Here is a 6,733-nt window from a genome sequence, read left to right as displayed (position 1 = left end):
TTTGCTATGCATTAACTCTTTTGTCCTAATCATTAGGACCTAATGGAAATACTGAGAATAGTTCTGAAATAGGCTGCTGGGGAGATGCGATTCTACTGAATGAAATGAAAATCTGGCATGGCATTATTCTTTGAATTCTATAAGGGAGGTGTCCTTATTCATAAATGGAAATAAGAGGTTATATTGTCTTTAATAAGCAGAGTAAACAATCCTTTCTCCATTGGTTTCTAGATTTCTGTGAATTCCTAACTACTGGACCCTGATCCTGGGGCAATGCAAGAGAACTCATGAATAACAATCTGAACAAACAAATATAAGTAAACTTCCAGTCAAACCATTAAGAGGGAAACCTCAACAGCAAGATCATTTTCCAAGTGTGTGAGGCTTCAGAGAGTGGGAAAAGATCCAGTGAGCTTTTCTGAGGGCACTCTATTTAGTATTCAGTATTCGGCTTATTAACCTGGCAGTCGTGTCTTTCTGACTTGAATAGTTTTGTGAGTTAAGGATAGTTTACAACTTTTCTGACTCTTGCAGGTGACTCATTCATCAGATGGCCTTTCTATACCAGCCACGTGTTTCCCACTCCTCTTCCTCCTACTTCATGTGACATTGCACATTCCACATTTTAGCTCATTGAGCATAAGAAATAGGCAAGGCACATGCGGTGACCATAGCTACAAGGCCCCTGTGGCAGACACTGTTGGCTGTCTTCCCAAGGTCATACCAACTTTCCCGGCTTCCTTGCTGGCGTGTCTGTCTCCCACAGCAGAGACAAAAAATGCCAAGTACTCGCATTCTCAGCCTCCCTGGTGACCTTAATTCTGGCCAGTGATGTAAAGGAAAGTCTGCTTGGAATTTATGAGAAAGAAGAAAAGAAAGAAAGGTTTGTCCTCACTCCCCATCTGCTGCCTTTCTGTTTTTAATGTGATTGTGTGAAGATGTGATGCTCAGAACCCAGGAGGCCATGTTGGGACAATGAAGGTCAAGATCAAGAAATTGCAGTGCTGGCCGGGTAGCTCAGTTGGTTAGCGTGGATATGCCAAGGTTGTGGGTTCGATCCCTGGTCAGGGCACATACAAGAATCAACCAATGAGTGCATAAATAAGTGAATAACAAATCAATATTTGTCTCTCTCACCAATCTCTCTCTCTCTCATAATCAATTAAAAAACAAGATCAAGAAACTGCAGAAAAAACAGTGAAGTGAAATAGAGTTTGCCACCCCAAAGTAAGCCTCTTTGCAATATTGATTATTTTGAGCTGATCAATTTTAACAAACGGCAGACATGGGCGAAGCTCTGAAAACTAAGTACAAGTAATCCTTTTAAAGGACATTCACATTTATAAGGGAAATCTCCATTCGTAAGGGTGATTCCCACACTGCCAGAACTTGAAAGGCAGAGGATAATTTTTCCTCCCTAACACCAGCTTAGAGCTTTCTGACTTTTGTTCTGTGATAAAAGTAAGTTATTTTTCACTTTAAAATTTTATTTATATTTTACTTCCATCCAAAAACATCTTAACTAATATTTACTCTTAAAATCAATATAGTTTGCCCACATGAACAGACTGATGATTCAAGATGACTTTCAGGCAGTTCATGGTACCTACCTGGTTATTTCTCGATCCAGTTTCTTTGTTGCTATGGAAAAGCAGTCCTCAACCGAAGGTATGAGGCATGATAGTAAGAAGCTAGGGAAATTCCTTGGCAGGTAGAATGGGGAAACTGAGACAGACAGCTGATTTAAACTGGCCTCATCCAGCACCCAGACCCACCTGCCTCCTTCTCCCTTGCACATCCACTCCCTTAAGCATTAAGCCCTGAAGACAGTGAGCTTCTGATCAGCATCAAATCATATTAGGAACAAAGCCTCAGGTCTATTGACAACAGACACAGAGTTTTGGTCAAACTAGAGATAACATCTAGGCCAGCGGTTCTCAACCTGTGGGTCGCGACCCCTTTGGGTGTCAAACGACCCTTTCACAGGGGTCGCCTAAGACCATTGGAAAACACATATTGAATATATAATTACATATTGTTTTTGTAATTAATCACTATGCTTTAATTATGTTCAATTTGTAACAATGAAAATACATCCTGCATATCAGATATTTATATTACGATTCATAACAGTAGCAAAATTACAGTTATGAAGTAGCAACGAAAATAATTTTATGGTTGGGGGTCACCACAACATGAGGAACTGTATTAAAGGGTCTCGGCATTAGGAAGGTTGAAAACCACTGATCTAGGCCTTAGTTGTGTTTCAGCTCCAGGCTCAGAAAAGCAGCAAAACCAGACAAAGTTACACCAAGGCCGACATCAGGACCAGATGCAATGATTAATGACTCCTCTACCTTAGCACCAACCAATCAGTAGAGACCACGACCCAGATTCTGTCAGTTCATTTTGATGAATCAGCATATTAAAAGACACACCTGCAAAGCTGATGAATATTCTATTGAGATTCTCCCTGGAAAACGTCCCTAAAATTCCTGCCTTTAGAAAACGTAACTCTTAAGACAAAGGACCCAGCGCACACTCTCCAGAGCACTCCCTAGCCTTCTTTTTTCAGGTGTGTATCTTTGCATTCTTTCTCCTAAACTCTAAGGGTCCCTATGAGACTTGCAACCAAGAGGGCAGTGGGCAGCAGCAGCTCGTGCTGGGCTAACCCCTGAACCAGTCTCCAAGGGCCCTTCTTTTGCCTCTGTAACTTGTTTCCTGGGTCCACACAGCCCAGATGATTCACTTCTTCTGCTTCTGTGACTTTCTTTCTTTCTTCTTCTTCTTCTTTTTTTTTAAACCTCACCAGCGGATATATTTTTATTGATTTTTGAGAGAGAGAGGAAGGGAGAGAGAGAGAGGAACATCAATATGAGCAACATGGATTGATTGCCTCCTGTATGCACCCCAACCTAACTAGGGATCAAACCTGCAACATGGGTATGTGCCCTGACCAGGAATAAAACTGGCAACCTTTTGGTGTACGAAATTACGCTCTAGCCAACTGAGCCACCTGGCCAGGGCTGTGACTTTCTTTTTAAAGCACCAAGGCAACTCTCCGAGCAGCCCACTTGAATCTTCTCTTCTAGTGTACTTAAGCTTCGCACGCTAAGTAAACTCCCTCTTGTTCACTAGAGCTCTTGGCTCTGATTTTTTTTTTTTTTGCCGAACTCAAGAACTGAGAGCAACATTGCCAGTAACAGGTATACATGTCATTTGTTGAGATTTAAGTCAAATCTAAATAGAACAATGGCTTGTTAAACAATTTATCCTTTGTGACAAAATTCAACCATCCCAACACTAATGCAATCTTTGTCCTTAATACTTCTATAAACATAAGACAGAATGCCTGTGGACATAAAAATGTGTTTCTCAGAAAAATAGACATTTAAAAATCATTGTGGATAGCATCGTTTGTGGAATGTAAAATATGAAAAGACTCCTCACTACTAAGAGCCAAAAGTAGTGATAAGAACTCAAAAAGAAAAACAAAATTGACTTCCATTTTTTTTTGTTTATGCAACTCATTCTCATGTAATCACAACCTATAATAAAAATTGTAAGTATTTAAACCTGAGGTTTTGAGTTCATCTCAGGAACATTGGCAAAAGGAATCTTTTGCATCTATTCTCAGAAAAATTGGCAAAAAACCTACTGTCTCCCATAAACATAACAATTATTTGTTTAGGCAGGAGAATAAAATATGGAAAGGATATTACATTTGTTAGGAAATTGGCTTCAGAGTCAGATCTATCTATTCTGAGGCTATCACTAAATTAATTTGGAGCTCAAATATCAAATCTTGACTAAATTACCTTGTCTGATAGTCTCTCCCTTCTTCTGTTGGGGAGGAAAAATTATCCTCTAGCCTTTGAGTTCTCTGGCAGGACTTATAATCAAATTAATATGAAAAAAATTAGAAGGAGAAAAACATTAAAGTTTAATAACATGCATGCCTCTTGAATATACATAAGAGAGACCCAGGAACACTGAGTAACTTGCCAAAATGGCAGAAGCCACCACCAGAAATACCATCTCCAGCTAAAGACAAAAGACGTTATGGGAGATTACCAGGGAAAGCACAGCAGACAAGGGTAAGATTGTTATTCAGATTTAAGTCCCTGTCTTCTCCTTGATAATGAAGGCAAGCCTGGCACAGAGAGGGAAACTATACAATGGAAATAAATAGTTTTCCTTACAAATGGAAAAGATCTTTACAAAGGGTAACTTGTTTTTCAGACTATCTCCCACCCCTGCTGTTTGTTAAAATTAACCAGCCTAAAATAATGAATATCCCAAAGTGGCATATTTTGGGCTGGCAAAGTCTGCTCCCCTTCACTGTAACTCAAAAGTTATTTTAAAATTAAAAAGTTTATTTAAAACATATACTAGGCTTATGCCCTATATTCTCCTAGTGTGTTCCATTTGCTAGTGACTACAGTCAAAGATCAAACTTGCCTGGCCGGTGTGGCTCAGTGGTTGAGCGTTGACCTATGAACTAGGAGGTCATGGTTCGATTCCCGGTCAGGGCACATGCCGGGTTGTGGGCTCAGTCCCCAGTGTGGGGCTTGCAGGCAGCCGATCAATGATTCTCTCTCATCATTGATGTTTCTATCTCTCTCTCTCCCTCTCCCTTCTCTGAAATCGATAGAAATATATGAAAAAAAAGATCAGAGCACCCTTGTTCATACTTAAACCATCAGGCCCACATTCCAGACAGGAAACAGGAAGGGAGTGGTTGGACCAGAACTTATTCTGATGGCTGGAGAATTGTCCTCTCTTAGCTGAGCACACCGTTGCCTGGGGGGAAAAAAGATAATTCTGTTACTAAGAAAGAAGATAAGAATGGATATTGGGTAGGCAACCAGCAGTGTGCACAGACCTCCACATGACAATGAAAATGAAGTTGAAGCAAAGACAGTATTCCTCTAGGGAACATGAGCATGAAGTTTGTAGTCTGATTAAAACCTGGATTTGATACTACCTCTGCTACTTATTAGCTATAGGGCCTCAGGCAAGCTACTCTCTGAGACCTAATTTTCTCTTGAATAAATGGGGAGGGGAAAAAATGTGCTTAGCAAGGTTACTGTAAAGATTAGCTGAGATAATAAGAGGAGTTTTTAAATTATCTGCTGAAAGGTGATTATTAAAAAATATATTTTTATTGATTTCAGAGAGGAAGGGAAATGGAGAGAGAGAGATGAAACATCAATGATGAGAGAAAATCATAGATTGGCTACCTTCTACACACACCCCACTGGGGACTGAGCCCACAACCTGGGCATGTGCTCTAACTGGGAATTGAACCCTGACCTCTAACGCTCAACCACTGAACCATGCTGGCTGGGCTGAAAGGTGATTTTAAAAGAGAAGATCCAGGGCAGGAGCTGTACCTAGAAGAGACTCCCAGGACAACTTCATGTTGAAAGCAAAAGCTATTTGATTCTCACAGGTCTGAGAATGGTCTCCATGGGCTGCGTTCCTTCTGGGAGGCCCCAGAGCCTTTCTGCCATAGTGGTCAAGTTCTCTGTGATGGTTAATTTTCTGTGTCAACTTGGCTGGGCCATGGTGCTCAGATATATGGTCAAACATTATTCTAGCTCTTTCTGTGAGGGTGTTTCTGGATGAGATTAACATTTAAATAAGTGGATTTTGCGTAAAGAGACTGCCCTCCATAAGGATGGCCTCATCCAATCAGTTGAAGCCTAAACAGAACAAAAAACTGACTTCCCTTAAGCAAGAGGGAATTCTGGCAGCTAGAGGCCTTTGGACTTCAACTGCAATGTTGGTTCTTTCCAGGGCATCCAGCCTGATGATCTTTGGACTTGAACTAAAAATTTTGGATTTGTCAGACTTCAAAGTTGCTTAACCCAATTCTTTAAAACCTCTCTCTCTCTCTCTCTCTCTCTCTCCCTCCCTCTCTCGCTCTTGCTCTCTCATACGTGTGTGTGTGTATGTGTGTGTGTGTGTGTGTGTGTGTGTGTGTGTGTCTTTTCTATTGGTTCTGTTTTTCTAGAGAAGCCTGAATAATACATTCTCTAACAGAAAACCCAGGGATTAACTTTATTGTAGCCTCTTTGAGCCTAGTTTCTCTGTTGGGAAAAATTACCCTATTAACACATGTCATTAAAATATCATGTATTTGATATCACAAGATGATGACTCAATAACAAGAATACTGGTTACAGTGAGCTTCTGTTTTGAAGGGCAAGTGGGGGGTTGGGGAATGAACTCTTAGCTGTGTATAAATATACCTTGCCTACTCCAGCTATTTTAGGACAGAAAATACCATCATACATAAGGTAGGGACTATATAAATAAAAATGTAATATTGACTATATGTTTTATTCATATTACTTTTCAATACTGAGCTGGTGATTTCCTGGAATGCTTATTAATGTGAAAATTAATTGCATTTTTAAAAACTTTTTTTCAGATTTTAAAATACAATTTATTAGCAAATACAGCACAACCACAAACACTTTCCAACTGTGAATACATTTATTCATCATTCCTTGATACTTTTTCATCATACATCTCAAAGTGCATTCTTAGTATTTGGTTGGGAAAACGTCAAGTTGGTGCTGAAATAAAACTATTGAACTGGATGTGATTTTTCTATTATCCTATCTAATAATAGACAAGCATGGTAATTAACCGTACCTCCAACACGCTTCCCATTGGCTAATCAGGGCGATATGCAAATTAACTGCCAACCAAGATGGCGGCC

At 39.9% G+C, this 6,733-nt stretch overlaps 1 long non-coding RNA gene across 1 annotated transcript in view; it reads left to right on the top strand.

Moving 5' to 3' along the window:
- The window catches only part of LOC106725553, a 20,893-nt gene extending 20,531 nt beyond the window's left edge, over nucleotides 1-362 (top strand). Inside the window, exon 3 of the long non-coding RNA XR_001361444.1 lies at nucleotides 232-362. This is a non-coding gene — a long non-coding RNA (uncharacterized LOC106725553). The remainder of the gene's footprint in view (nucleotides 1-231) is intronic.
- The last annotated feature ends 6,371 nt before the right edge of the window (nucleotides 363-6,733 follow it).

This window comes from Myotis brandtii, unplaced genomic scaffold, assembly GCF_000412655.1.
Source record: "Myotis brandtii unplaced genomic scaffold, ASM41265v1 scaffold17, whole genome shotgun sequence".
NCBI lineage: Eukaryota > Metazoa > Chordata > Mammalia > Chiroptera > Vespertilionidae > Myotis > Myotis brandtii.
Note: the sequence above shows the minus strand (reverse complement) of the source record. Positions and strands in the feature narration are given on the sequence as shown.